The sequence below is a fragment of the Apus apus genome, chromosome 9 (genome assembly GCF_020740795.1).
Source record: "Apus apus isolate bApuApu2 chromosome 9, bApuApu2.pri.cur, whole genome shotgun sequence".
NCBI lineage: Eukaryota > Metazoa > Chordata > Aves > Apodiformes > Apodidae > Apus > Apus apus.
This window is the reverse complement of record NC_067290.1, coordinates 3,717,494-3,732,873: the sequence shown is the minus strand read 5'-3', so window position 1 is coordinate 3,732,873 and position 15,380 is coordinate 3,717,494. Positions and strand designations below refer to the sequence as shown.

General features: G+C 38.0%; 1 protein-coding gene across 1 annotated transcript in view; it reads left to right on the top strand.

Moving 5' to 3' along the window:
- The window catches only part of ATP2B2 (ATPase plasma membrane Ca2+ transporting 2), a 409,447-nt gene that overhangs the window by 99,036 nt on the left and 295,031 nt on the right, over positions 1 to 15,380 (top strand). Inside the window, exon 2 of the mRNA XM_051627773.1 lies at positions 6,299 to 6,350. The gene's annotated coding sequence lies outside the window, so the exon portion shown is untranslated. The remainder of the gene's footprint in view (positions 1 to 6,298; positions 6,351 to 15,380) is intronic.

Sequence of the window (15,380 nt, the reverse complement as noted above, 5' to 3'; positions counted from 1 at the left end):
CAGTGAAAGGCTGCCTGGCAGCAGAGGTAGATGGTAGCAGCTTAGCAGCAGGTGGCCCCTCCATCTGAGTCCCTGTTTGGGTGCAGTTGGCTACTGGGCTGTTTGTGGGCTGAGGGCCAGCGTGGCTCACTGGCAGCACAGCCAGTAGCCAAGAAGCCTGACATGCCTCACAAATGTGTGATTTCTAGCAGGGGATGCCTGAAAAGCAGCATTTTGTCACTCCTTGACTTGTGCTTTCAGGAATAAGTTTGTTGTTTTTTTCCTAATTTTAATTTCTAATTAAAAAATTCTGTTTCAAACATAAATTGCAGTTTTTGGAGACCTTCTGCCAGGGGAATCTCATTCCTTTTTGAATGAGTTTTTATAAGGTGTGTGTGGCCTTAAACAGTCTAGAAATGTCATTGCATCACTGAACTGTTGTCTGGGAGAAAATAATCTATGTTGAATACAGCTGTAAAGCTCTATAGTATCACATAGTTGTTGTTATCTGAGGATTCTTCTAGCCCGGATAATCTGATCAGACTGATAAATTTTTAAAGGAATTGGTAATAACTCAAGTTTATGAATTGCTGGTAAATACAAACATTGAAGGAATTTGCACATAAGCTGAGTCATAATTGGTTTATTTTCTTTGAATTTGTTTGAGTTCTGCTACAAATCCAGCCCCATTTGTTAGCAATAAAATGGAATATTAGGATATGAATAATGTTGAGATAAATGAAGGTTGGATATCTCCTTTGATCTTTTGAAGTACATGGCTTTGATTCCAGCACTTAAAATCTTACATACCTGTTTGGTTATTTATTTTATGACTGAACACCTTGTGGGAATAAAGAAGCCTACCACTTAAAAGACTCTTAAATTATTTTTCCCCTGTTTTAAATCTGTAATAGCTGTTTTGTTGAATAAAATAGGTAATACAGATTAATGTCTTAAACCACTAACCACATGAAGTACAATATAGGATGTTGGCTAAATGCACAGCTGTACCCAACAAAACTGTAACATGGAATTAATCTGGATCTCTTGTATGATTCAGGTGAAGTTTTCCACTCATGTTTGCTGCTTGAACAAAACATACAGAATAGTAATTGTATGAAAAACTTGGGTATATAAATATATAGTGGATTGAAGTCAGTATTTGTTTCTTAGGTGTTTGCTTTTTAATCATTCTATAATTCTGTGTCTTTCAACTAAATACAAGGTGAAGAAATAAAGAACAAAGAGAGAGAAACACACAAAATAAAACCACAGCCCAAGCCTTTTTCCCCTTCCCTCCACCAGAGTAGCATTTTCATTGACAAAACATCCCCAAAGGAGTACTCAGAATACTTTGAAGTCTCAACCAAGGCACTTTCTGTAACACTGAGACATAGTTGCTTCCAGATGTGGTTTTGACATTGTAGAGTAACACTTTTATGATCAGCTCTGCTGTCTTCTCATTCCTAACAGCTTTGGTCACTAATGAGATTAAAAAATCTGTGAAGGCATCAGGGATTAATTAATCTATCTATAACTTTCATGACCAAGAAGAGAGGCGGTGTTGTCTGTTTAGTGCCTACAACTCTTTCCTAGCTTCAGGAGCCTGGATTTCATCTTGGTTTCCATGTAAGTCACTTTGATTAGGAAGCTCCCAGTTTGCATGTTAGAAAATATGAGTGCTATGGGGAAGTGTTTCCAGCTCACATTTCAATCTAGGTCTTTTCTGAGAGGCAGAACAATCTCTGTAGATCCATGCCCTTGTCTCGTATAATAGAACAAGGAAACCCATCACTTGCTGCTTTTTCAGCTCATCATCTGCTGAGATGACAGTAGATGTGCCACAGCCACTGAGAGGCTTTACTGCCTGTCTTTTTGACTAACACACAGGCTGTCAGTTTTGTTTTGTAATGCTATAATTATACTGAAACCCCAGGGAATTATAAGAAAGATGAGATGCGTTTCACATTGTAAGCCAAACTTGGAGTAATACGACATTTATGGAATGTGAAGACAATTGAGGGTGTAGCAGAGAGGTCTGCAACACTGCTGCAGGAGGTGGTAGTGGAAGACACACACCTCCCTCTCCCAAAACCATTTAATTAAAGAAAGAAGTAATTTCTCCTCTTTCCATGGTGATGTATTTTCCAAGTATCAGTGTAGTTTCTTTCCTGTTCTCCTCTGTGACTTGCAGCTGTTGTGATTTCATTTCTCTGCCACCTTGAACTGCAGATGTATAGTTCGTTGGGGAATTTTGCTAGTGAATGAACATCATACATTACATAGATTATATGCTAGGTTATCCACTTTAGAAAAACGGCATGTTAACTTTACCTGGTCTAGAGATTTCATTCATTCATTGTACAAACAGTAGTAACCATTGACCTAGGATGGGAGAGCCAAAGGGAGAGGGTTTGTGAGGTCTCTTCCCATGCACAGGAGGGAAGCACCAGGCAGGGGGATGCTGTTCCTCCCAGAGGCAGTCCTCATACAGCTGCCTTTTATTCATCCCTGTTTCACCCAGAGCTCTGCCTTCCTTTATACTGATAGAAGCATTCTGCTTGATTCAAAATGTACATCTGTGATAACTTGAACAAATTCAATTTATTTTGTTTATCTTAAGAGATGTTACTGTATAGCAGCAGCTTTCTAGGACATTTAGAGATCAAGTAGAAGTAAATTCAGTGATGCTGCAGTGAACATATCTTACTGGAATTTGTTGTAAATTGAAAAACACATGATTTGTCTCAGTTACAGTATCAAGTTTGGCTTTGTTCAAAATCATGCAGAATACTGATGTCATCTTTCCAGTTTTGTTAAAGATTTAGTCTTTACAGGCATCATTCTCTATATTTACATACATATGTAATAATGGACAACAGATTTTTCAGCCTGATCCTCATGGTTCTGTGCATCAGAGTAAGAATCTCTCATTATAGCCTTTGCAAATCAGTTCAAGCTGTCTTTTCTGAACTTCTTGCATGTGTTTTGTCCGTTGGCTGAGGAGTAAATAAAATAAAGGAAATAATGGAAAACCTTAACTATCAGATGGGGAGGGTGCACAGAGTGAATAGTGGAAAATACTGCAACTGGAAAAGCTCTTTTTAGGTGTTGGAATAATTGTCTGTTGCTCGAAGCATATGACTAAAATGGTTTAAACAGTTTTTAAAGAATGTTGCCAGATCTTATCACTGCAGTCATGCATATAGATCCGTGATCCCTGTGCAGCACTACAAAATGTGTGAATGAGGTGCACTTTCTAAAAATAAATCTAGTGAATGCTATTCCTGAATTGCCCTGGAATACTGGAGAAGTTATACGATTTTAGCGGTACAAAATCATCTCCAAGACTAAGTTAAAAAATGTGTTTGACATTGCAAATGAGTTAGAGACAATAAAATCAAGACCCCACCAAACCTGAACCACAGACAAGAGTCTGGTGGGTGAAAACACTGAGATGAGGAGGTTTGGGCTGGCTGTGGAACAATGGATGGACAAGCATGTGTAGCGTATGTGCTGAGTCCTTTAAGCAGGCACCTGCAATATTTTACAGGTTTCACTTGGCATCAGTAAGTCAGCAACTGATAAACCTCTGAGCATCTGCCCCCAGTCTTCAGTCATCTTCAGATTAGTTCATTAAACTTGGAGCTGTTGTAGTTCTGCTCTTGCATCATTTGCAAAGAGGAGTGATTGTTTTGTGGAAAAACCTGGTTGGGATGCAGTTCTTGGAATGGGCTGGAGTTGATTGTAACTGTTATGACTTACAATGTAAAGTCCAAAATGCAAAGACAAGTATCTGTGGTTTTTTGTTTGTTGGTTTTTTAATTAAAGTAAGTTCTCAAGACATTTGACAACATGTGAGTAGCCCAGAGCTGACTGAGAGAGGGAGTTGCCTCCCTTTTAGAAGAATCCTTTAATACTTTATCAAATCTCTCTCGCACCCTTGTACCCCAAACAATCTGTTTTCTCTCTCACAAGTAACTGGTTGGTGCTGAAGAGGCTGCCATTGCCACCTCTGGAACTCTTCCAGATTTTCAGGATATTGAATAAATGGGAACTCACATCAATTTGTTTACAGTTCAATCTTCAGTTTGACTTGGGAAGATGAAGCCTTTCCCCAAAACAGTCTTAACAATCAGTAAAGTACTTTTCTCTCCAGCAAATTTGTTGATTATCAAGTTCTGTATGGTTATTCATATTTTCAGCCAACTGTAGCAAATGACTGATTGCAGGCAAACTGAATTTCTGCTCCAGCAAGGGAGTGAGCTGTTTAGGGAAACAAATGAAGCACAAAGGTTTTTATTTAACAAATCTTGTATGAATCTCATTTTTTTCATGAGTGACTGGCTTTCTCAGATCAGCCTCCTTCACAGGGAGTTTTGCAGCAATGTGCAGTACCTTTAACAACTATAATTTTCTAAAACTCTGGGAGTGGCAGAAGAAAGCGTGAAGAAATATTGATCTGTTGGAGCCTTAAGTAATCCCTGATTGAAACCAACAATGCCTTTTAAAACTAGCATTGATTACTCTGGGATTTACAGTTTTATAATCCTGGGCTATGGATTTGTTATCTTTCCCAGTCTGAAAGTGTCAGAGAAATAACACTGAGAATACTTTTTTAGACATTTATTTGAATTTATCACCTTAATACTTGAGCATTTTTATATTATATTTTGAATTGACACTCAAAATCAGTCTCATAGAAGTACTTTACTAATGAGGCAAATGGAGGCAGGAGGTCTGATGATGCTCCTGTACTGTTAGGTAGAAGGACACTTCTTACAACCTAAGCCTCAACTAGGCAGCACTGGGAACTGTGGTGGAGGCAGAACAGAGCTACATACTAAATATTCCCATCACTGTGACTGCATCTGTGCTGCTTCAAGTCCTGCACTGGGAGCCCCCTTTCTTACTCATTTAATTAACTTTACATCAGTATAATCTCTGCTGTTAAAGTTACTTTGACTTGCTCTACTTTAAGGCTATTGCATTGAGATATTTTCCCCTCGTGTGTCTCCCTGTTTGCAGTTAGTTTGATTCTTGGAGTTGGTTGCGAATGGGCTGGAAAGGTGTCTGATGCACAGATGTGTTGCCAGTTTATGGAGAAGGTGGGCTGCTTTGGCTTAGCTACAGCATCTGCATGCAATTCAGAATTACAGAGCTCTAGTTTTCAACCATTTTCATGTATTTCCATGAAAGGAAATCTCAGGAAAAGTGGTGTTGGTAGTCTGGGTGGTGGAGCAAGGTGTTTGACTTGGAACTATTGCACTGTTGGCACAGGATGAAGGGACGATACTTCTCTCTGTTGTAGTGATTAGATTCCGTGGCACTTCTATCAAGTGGGTTAGCCTCTTTTTTGGCCAGATTTCAATTTCATTTATGATGTCAACTACCTAACTTAGCCTTGACTCTCAACTCAAGAAAGCTGTATCCTCCTTTCAGTTTCTCAGCAGAACAGCTGAGCAGTGTTCAGAGTGAAACTTGAGACTCACAGAGCTGCCTCTTGGCCCTTAATAGAGTCATGTAGGTTTGTGTATCATTTTGTTACATTTCCATAGTGCTTTGGAAAGTTGAAAGGGAAATTGATATTGAATGTATCTCTTCTGAAACTGTGAGAAGGCTCTTTGCTGTGAACTGCATAGATCTCACAGCTTAATGAAACAGTTATCTGGCTAGTGATGACATGACATTATCAAGTTGCATCTTGACCAATATGATACACAGTATTGCTCCTCTACTTAAAATTATCTACAGAAGGTTCTAAATAGATTCTTTGTAGAAAATTCAGTAATCCTATAGTCAGATCTGTGAACCAGAGGGACATCTAGATGTCTGTCTGGAAGAGACTTATCTTCATTTTCTCCAAAAGCAACTGAGCAAAATTTTCGTAAAACCTGATTCACATTAACATAATTATTTACTAGACTTTTTACCTTCAGAGTGTTTGATTCTACTGCTCTATTTTCTATAATGGTCTCTACTTATAGACTTCAGCGCTACAATAGAGCAATTATAAATGGCAACAAGTGTAATAGCTTTTACATATGTTATTATTTTGATTGTTAACATTGCAGTTATAACTGGAAGGTGTGTTACTTTTTTTTTTTTAAGACTCACTTTTAAGTTTGTAATTAGGGAGTAAAACAGAAGAGTTGAGTTTCATTTTATGAATTGTGCAATAAAGCCCTTTGGATCTAAATGGAACCAGATGCTTTTACATGCTTGGACTGCTTTTTTTTTTTTCTGATATTACAGTCATTGTACCTAGTCATAATTTGTATTTCCAAAATTAAAACGATTTTTTCTTTATTTTTATTAGGGCTTGCATGCTGAAGCACAAAGATTGCATCACGCCGTGTGCTATGCTCATGGTAAGCCTTATTTCATCTTAAGTTATACACATGATCATTCCTGGAGGTACTAGGTTAGTCAGTCAGTAATTTGAAATGATCATAAACACACTGGTAGAAGTTTAGCCTTGATCATCTGTACACAGTGACAAATACCTAATTTTATTCAACAGCCAACGCAAAATTAGTTTTATAAATCTGTGAAGAATCTGATCACGGCCTCAAAGTTTTAATGGTTATGTTACAAATTGCAGACAGTGCAGGACAGGGACACTTTTGAAGTTCAAGTGGCATCCTGATTCATGACTGGTCCCCAAATGGCAAGATCCATCACAGTCACACAACAGGCCCAGCCTGGGGTGCAGCGTTTTGTCCAGGCTCCATGTTTTCAGCCTCTTATCTGTGCTAAGTAATTCTCCATGGCTGCCAACTCTTTGAAACTTATTAAAATGACTCATTTAAAAATATTTTATGAGCTCCTTTTGTATAGGCAGTGCACTTTTCTTCTGTTCCCCTTCTCCTCCAAGTATTAGTATTTTATTATGGCTATGACATGAAAACAAACCAGCTTTTGAAGCCCTACTTTTTTATAAAACAGATTCCATCTAAGTTCTGTTTTTACTTCAGTTGTTAAATAGGAAGTACCTTCTTTATTTCTGGGTTTACTGATACATATTTTAAACTTATTTTTCTCATTTTTGCTGGAAGTAGCTTCAGTCCTTGTGTGGTTCTACCCCTCTTTTTTCTTTCTTTCCCCCCACCCCCCTCTGCTTTGTCCCTTACCTGCCAGAGTTTGTCTGTGCTACTCAGTGATCTCTGCCTCTGAGACTAAGAGTTAATAAACAGCTTTCCCTAGCTGATGGCATCACAAGTGTCAGAGGAGTGGCAGTGGCTGTAAGGGACACTGTCTTTTAATCTTCTTCCCTAGTTCACTTTAAGTTCAGTCAGCCCTTGAAAATCTGCCTCACTAAGCTGTCAGGGTAACCACCAGGCACGTTTAGTTAAGCTGCTTCTTGGTATTTCTGAGAGTCCAGTCACATTCATAAATGTACTCCTGCCTGCTGAATAACTGTTTCATCCTAGTATATTCATTGGCTTCTTAATAAGCACATTTACCTGTGGGAATAGTTTGGCTTGCAGGGTCATGAAGAGCCAGCAGTCAAGGTTTATGTGCATCTTTTTGCAGATCATGACCAAGGACAAGCCCTTGCTCAATTGCATATTACATTTAATTACTCATTCACTCTGGAATAGTTAATGCAAGAATAAAATCTGAACATCTGTTAGGTCTTTTTATGCCAAAGTTTATATGTTTTCCAGTTTTTTATTTGTTTTGTACACTTTCCCCTCATTCTAGAAACTTTTCCATGCCATGCATGAGTTTTTTCCATTGTCTCCTGTCCAATATAATGACATTTGGAGCAGTGCTATTATTTTGCTGGTGGTTTGGAAAGGCTATGAGGATCTTAGCACTGGCTCTGCCAACTTAATTAATGTGGGAGCCCCAGAAAGACAGTTAATGGCTCTATTAATAATTTCACTGTATTATATTATCAGTTTTTAAAATATTGGACCAGTATTTTGAGCTCTGAGGTATGATAAAAGTGTCTTTCATTTTAGAGTCCATCTAGCAGTAACCCACCACAAGCTCTGTGGAAGTTCTGTGAAGCAGGGATTCAGAAGTTTTCTTTACACAGGTTCTGCATAAGGTCCCAAGCTTGGCATTGCCCAGCTAAAATATTTTTTACAATAAATACAATAAACCATTGTAATCTCAAGGGCTTAGAGTTAAATTTTACTAATGCAAATTGCTTCTATGAGTTAGGCAAGTATGACAGTATTCCTGTCAGTCTGATTTTTTTAGAATAGATTTTATCTAGTCTATCTCAAAACCCCATATAAACTGAACTGTAACTTTTCTGGATTTTGATGGAAAAATTAATTTTATGCTCTCCAATCTTTCTTTAGTGGTTTTGAGAGGGAGAGAGTGATGATTAAAACAGATTGTTGAAAATTCTGTACACAAAATACGTTGTGAAAAAGAATTACAAATCTAGTGTCAAAAAATCTGCTTAGTCAGATAAAATTGTTTGGTGATTCCCTTTATTTCTAACTTACATTCACAAGAAAATAATTGGATGAAATAGCAATCAGATCAGTTAAAGCCACCAGTAAAACTAGTTTAAAAAAATGACTTTCGAGTTCATACTTTCAGAATTACTGCAGTGCAATTTTTGTATTTGTACTGTATTTGCAAAAATTCTGTCCTGCATGAAGAACTGGTGCACATACAAGTGGATTGTCTATCTGTTGTGAATCAAGGGTAAGCCATACATCTGGAGTTGTAAACACACAGTTAGTGTTTTATTATCTAGATTATGTCCAGTAAAGATAATGCTGAACTTACTGTTTCCCAAAAGAGTTCTGTCAGTTGACATGCTCCTAATAAGATATAAGAACACTGAGCTTTCTTTGTAAACTCCCCAGCTTATTTTCATGTATCCATGGTACTCTAAATTGAACCTGGCATTATTATTCACCTTCTGATGTATGGCTTATCTGATGAATGTGGTTTGGAGCTTGCAATTACTTGGAATCATTCATCATCTTTTGTCTGCTGTAATGTAATTTTTATTAGGATTCTCTTGAAGAATGCAGTTTGTGTTACTGAACAGTGTGGGAATGAAACATTGGAGAGTGTGGGGAGTGGTTCATCTGACTATGACCTTTATTGTGTGTTTGACCCCTGCCTTGCATCCCAGAAAGGCTTCTTGGGGCAAGATGGGTTTGTTGATTGACCTTTTAAAAAATGCTGTGTATAAATAAGAGTCATGTAACTTCTGCAGAGATGGGGCTTTTGATTGCAGATGTTCATAATTAGGTTAATTTACAAAGTAAATCAAGCCAATGAAGGAGGCATGGAAAACTGACTGAGAGCTTATCAAATTAGCTAAGTAGAGCAATTAATCAGACAGACCTTAGTTGTTTGGTTTCTTTTTCTAATCATCATCTTGAACAGTGTGTGGTGTGTTTCAGCTTCCATTAAAGGAGGCATTTAATGTGAAGCTGCATTTGGTGAGACAGTTTCCTTGTCATCTCCTGGTGACACGTGTGTCTTGGAGCAATGGTAACGAGCAGCACTACAAACATTATTCCACTTTCAGAAATCCACTGGTGTTCCCAAAAGCACAGAGCAGTGTCCTGTAAATTAAAAAGAAAACACAAAAAGTGTGGGACCTGACCCAAATTTCTGTATCCAGGTAGTGCAGTCCTGCCTAATGGAGTGTTTCCTTATTTCTGTAAGCACCAGTGTATTTACACCAGTAGTTCTAAATGGCATAAATTCTCATCAAAGAAGTACTATGCACTCAGTAATAAGTATAGTATTGGTATAAGCCAGAAAATAGAAAAAAGTCAGGTTTGGTTTTCGTTATTCAAGTTATTCCACACTCAGCTCTTAACAATTGGCTGATCTGACTCCCACCTAATTATTACATTATTACTATGGACAGAGAATAGTGTCTTTGCAGTGTATTGCCCTTAACAGTGCCAACACTCTGCAGGGTGGACATGGTATTTTACCTAAAGAATAAGTTATAAGTAAAGGCTCTTCAGAAACTTCTGGTTGCAACGTGGTAGCAGTTAGCCATTGAGGTGCCCTTAAAGTGATGCTTTTAACCAGTTCTTTTTATTTCTATGTTCATTCAATTTGGGAGTGTCATGTACATTGCTACAAATTTCCTCCTTTCTCAATCCAGTTGCAAAAATGCTCTTGTATTTTTTGATGGACTTTTTCTGCCTTTCACTGCAGGAAAAAAAAAAAAAAAGGCCCCATGAGATTGTACAAAGCATATTTCTTGTGTTGTTCCACAATAAAGAACACTGGTAGCTGTCAGGTTGGGCCCTGACAAATTGGGCCAAGGCCCCATAACATTGATGTTGAATAAGAAGGCCTTGCTCTCCAGACACGTTATTCACCTTTCCCTTCACTTTAAGAGGTTAAATTATTTCCTTACTCACATTCACAATGAATCCTAACACATTTCAGACAAGGAGGGAGGATCAGCGTTAGCACTTTTGCTCCAAGGCTGAGTTAAAGATCACTTGCCCAAATTTGACAATGTGCTTTCTGCTTTAAAGATGTAGAGAAGTGCTACGATACGCTGATCTTTGAAGCAATTTTCATTCTTCTTTTTCTCCTGTGTAGCATCTTCCTCCCCATATTACAAAATACCTTTTTTTAATATGAAGCCCCTGCCCTTGTGTGCTCACCTGGGTCCACGAGCTGCAGTGCTCTGCCTTGGGTGTACCCGAGCACAGTGCCAGAGGTCTGTTCATTGCACTAGGTGAAATATTTTCTTGGCTGTTGCTGCCCAAAACACAGGGGAGAAAACAGGTTAGTACAGAAGCACAGCTGACGTTCAGATGTGCCAGAGAATTAGGAATGCTTCCTTCAGCATTGCTGCTGCTGAGGATGAGACCTTCCTTAAGATATTTCTAAATACTGAACTGCCTCTTGTGTAGAACTTAAATATAGAGTTCATGTAAATTTTGAACTGGTGGTCGTTCCTCGTGCCATCTGCTCAGCTCTATCAAAATATTTAACTTACACACAATGGGCCTTCCTTCAAAAAAATACACAAGAAACATCCTGTCACATTAACTCAAGGCAGTTATATTTGAGAATTTTATCACCACTTAAAATACTATCCTTCTCCCCACTGAAAACTGCTTTTGGCCTTTTATAAGTCACCTTATCTTAAATATCCAGAAATGAAAATCTTAACCAAGGTTATCAGCTTGGTTCAAGGTTTTGAGATCCCTTTTTAAATTTCCCAGTGATTTTTTAAAAAAACAAAATAAAGTTCTGTGCTTCAGAGTTGGGGTTTTTTTTGGTTGGTTGGTTTTGGTTTTTTTAGATGAAGAGGTATTTGGGTAATTATTTCAGGATTTTTATAGATTGATTGGCATGTGTGCCTTATGAAGATAAAGGATAGTTCTAAAAGATAATGCCTGATACGTGTAAACTGCGTTTTCTTTTATATCTTTGGCAAGGTAGTCTCTCATTTATCTGATGAATTTCTGTCACTTGCCTCGATTTTTGAATCAACTTCAGTTTCAACTGATCTGGAAAACTGCTAAAAGAAGCATAGGAATAGGAAAAATTAACCCTCTCTTCCCCCAGTGTTTCACTTTTAGACCTATTAATACAGAATTGTTAGATCTAACAATGCAGTTAAAATATTTTGGACAACATGGATGTGCTCTCAGAATGCTTTAATCTGATCAGTCATGGGAGTTCTTTTCCTTGGGAAGGCTGCAGGGCTATAGTAAACGTGACCTCAGTTACTTTGGTAATAACATGAATCCAAGAACTTTTTCATGTTTTTATTTGGGCTCTCTGAACAAGTGTGAGGTACCTGGATGTGACTGATAAATGATTTGGAAGGAATGAAGGATGACTTGTAAAGCTAAATGTTGCCTCTCACTAGCTTGTTCATGTACAAAACCTGAAGTGTGGAGCTCAAGGAGGATATTTCACTTTGTATAGGCTTGACTTAATTATTATCTCACTTGTCAAACATAAGCTGTCTGTGCATACTGTGTTTCACTGGTAAAATGCAGTGTTTATAGCAAAATGTGTATTTCCTGTGGTGTTGGTATCAAGGTCTAAAGCCACTAATAAGACATGATCTTAGTTCATAAACCATCAATATTATGGCTAATTACTTGAAAGCACAAATCAGGGTTCACAGTCTTGGGGGTTTGAGTTCATTGCACCACTTTCTGAAAGATAAGTGGCATTTCTCAGGTGTGAGGATACAGCAGCTTCCATGTCTTCATAAGACTGTACACATGGGGAATCCAGGCAGCATAGTCCAAGTGTCTGGGAGAAGGTGTCACTGAGAAATTAAGATTCAAGATAAAAAATAATATCTGTGTAATAATGTGTTTGTGATAATTTTGCTACTGGTAATGGCAATACTTAAAGTTGGGACTTGCAGTCCTTCTCAGTCTCATTTCCTATAGGGCAGATGCCATTACATCCTTCTAAGTTTGGAATTAATATTTACTACCATTTGGTTAACTATTCCTAAACTTGCTTTCACCATAGTTTATTTGTCATGTACAGGATGTATTTTGTCCAGGATTCTTAATCATGGTCACTGTTTTTTTTGGTTTGGTAGCTGGGTTGGTTTTTTTTTTCCTCCATGAAGTATATTATTTTTCTTTTAGAACTTTCATGTCATGGGTGAAAAGCTGTGTTTAGTAAAAATAAACCCAACGGTCTGAGGTTTATGGCATGAATATTTCTATTTCTAATTTTTTTAAAAAAAACCTTACTGTTTTCTATCAAGTGAGAATATTTTTACATTTGCTTAAACACTGCATCAATATTTCCAGCTAAATACTTCTTTTCCTCAAATTTCCTTTTTAATAAAATTTAGCCTCTTTGAACTCCACAGACCTCACCATCTGTTACTCAATTTTCACTCCATACAATGTTGCTGACATCTGTTTAATCAAAAATATTTTTCTAGTCATGGAGAAATTTAGTTCAAACTTGATATCATTACTGTTCCTATTCGCCAAATAGCAAATATGAAAATAATGGACAGGAAGTAATGGGAGAGAAGAGGGAAAACATTAAAATCAAGTCTCTTCCTGCTTAGAGCAGTGCTTGAATGTGGAAGTGACAGCCCAGTCTTACAGGCTGTGGTTCCCCTGTGCAGAGGCTTCCTGGGACAAGATGGGGCAGCTGTCCCCAGCTTTGCCACTGCTGGCTGTTCTCCCGTAGCCAGAGCTCTGGAGCAGCTGCTCAGCTTGGGGCTGAAAAGCCAGAACTAAGTTTAGTGGGTTTTAAAAGCATGTCTTCATTCCTCGCCCTGCTGTCCCCATCTTGGTGCTTTCTCACTTTATTTACTTCATTGCAGTGAGGTAACTCACCCCCATGAGCTTCTTTAAAGACTCTTTAAAGTTTCTTTGAAGAGAATGAAACTCTGCTCTCCACCACAGGCAGGACACCCATAAGACATGAACGAAGTAATCAAAGTAGGGGAGACAGATGCTCTGATTTGATTCATCTCCCTTTGGTTTTCTCATGCCCTCTAGGGTGATAAGCTCCCTGGTTTCATTGTTTTCCTGTCAAGTGCACGTCATGTTGAAGTTTGTAGATGCTATAATAGTCACTATAATAGATGCAGTGATAATTATTACTAAGACCTTATTTTTAGCCTTGTTTTTTTTAAAGGAAATGAGGCCTATGCAATTTCTGTCTCTCTGTCAATCTGTTTGGTTATCTGTCAAACTTGATTTAGGAAGTTTTCATCAGTGTTGTGGTTTGACAGACCCTTCCCATCTCCCATATGGCATTAAAAAATGAACTTAATCTTTAAGGAATAATTTACAACATACAATAACCAAATAACTGTATTTTTGCATTGTGCCTCTGGGTTATCATAATTTTTTATCAGTTAAATTGTTTTGTTAAGGCATAATGTGTTGCACCACAGACTCTTGATTTTGGGGAAGTGCCTTGTCTGTTGTTTTTCTCTGTTCCAGCTGGGGTTGGTGGATAGGTGAACTTTCTCTTCCAGAATGATTTAGCTGTCTACTGCAGATTTATATGGTTTTGTATGCAAGCTGAATAGCTATTTACAACTGAGTAATAAATTCAGAATATTCCTTTCTAATCGAATCTTCAGCAGAATATGCTGATAATCTTTAATGAAGAAGAGCAATGCTTTAAAAATTCTTCAGACAAACCCTATTATCTGCACATTATTTACATATGTATTATAAGTGAAATTGTTGTCTCATTTTAAAGTACTATGTTATTCTCTTTCCTGAAGAAGAAAATGAGGCACTTCTTGCCCTTTTTTTTTATGGTTAGGTACACAAAATCAATTGAAATTAAACATGAGTATCAGTTTGTAATGCTTAGAGCCCTTCCCTAATTCTTTATTCTTACAAGATAGTATTTATCTACCTTTAACTTTTCTTTATTCAGAGAGATGTATTAGGGTATGCTGTAAAGAAAGCTGTCTGGAAGCATTCTTTGGTTTGTTTAAAATCTTTAAAATCTTTGAGAGCAAAGTAAAGTAAAAGGTAAGCTGAAACAACTGTATTTGTTTGGGGTTGTTGGGGTTTTCTAATGCTAGTTTACAAGGAAGGAGTTAGTTTTCTGGGCATTTTGCAAATTGGTCATGGTCATGATCATGCTGCCTGAGTTTAAAATCAAATTTTAACCAGAAAAGTTCTTGGCTAGATGTTGAAAACTGAATATGCTGTTTGTTTTGTGGCAGACAAAATTAGATTGCCATCATAGTTGCTTATAAGGACATCAGTAAACTACAGAAAAGCAGCATGTCTTTTAGCATGAGCCACATGTGCTGTTCGTTCAAAAAATACAAACTGAAAAAATGGCAATTGATTTCTTTTGCTTGCATCGGTGGAGGTTTGGTGGAGTTGAAAATGCTGACAGTGGTGTGAAACTGCTTTGTGAGCTCCCTGGGTCAGAGGGAATGTTGGGAGTGTTGCATCACCCACCAGTCCCATCCAGGCACTGCTGTATGTCATACAGAAACATTCCTGTAATTTTTCTTGCTTGACTCTTATCTTTTGCTGACATTGAGAACGAAACAAATCAAACTGGAACATGACAGGAAGATCTACTGGGCATAAGGCATAAGCTCAGACCTCTGTTTGATGAGGAGCCAAGAGAATAACATTGCAGTGTCTTTCTCCCAGCACAGGCTGTTGGGAGGATCCTGAAGTGTTTCTCAGGGACAGAATGGCTGGGTGCAGGAGGAGGTTTCCCAAGTGTAGCTGATCACTCCTTGGCAGATTGCTGCTGCTGCCAGAATTGCAGAGGGAGAGTGAGGAGCCTGCTGCATTGCAGGGGGAGGTGAACTGATGAGGGATCTGTTCTCCTCCAGTTCTGTTCTATTCTAACTCCACTTTCACCTAATTCTTCCCTTATTCTGTTCTACACCAGTTCTCGTTCTGCCCTAATTCCAGTTCTGTTGAAATCACCAGAGATCTTGGAGA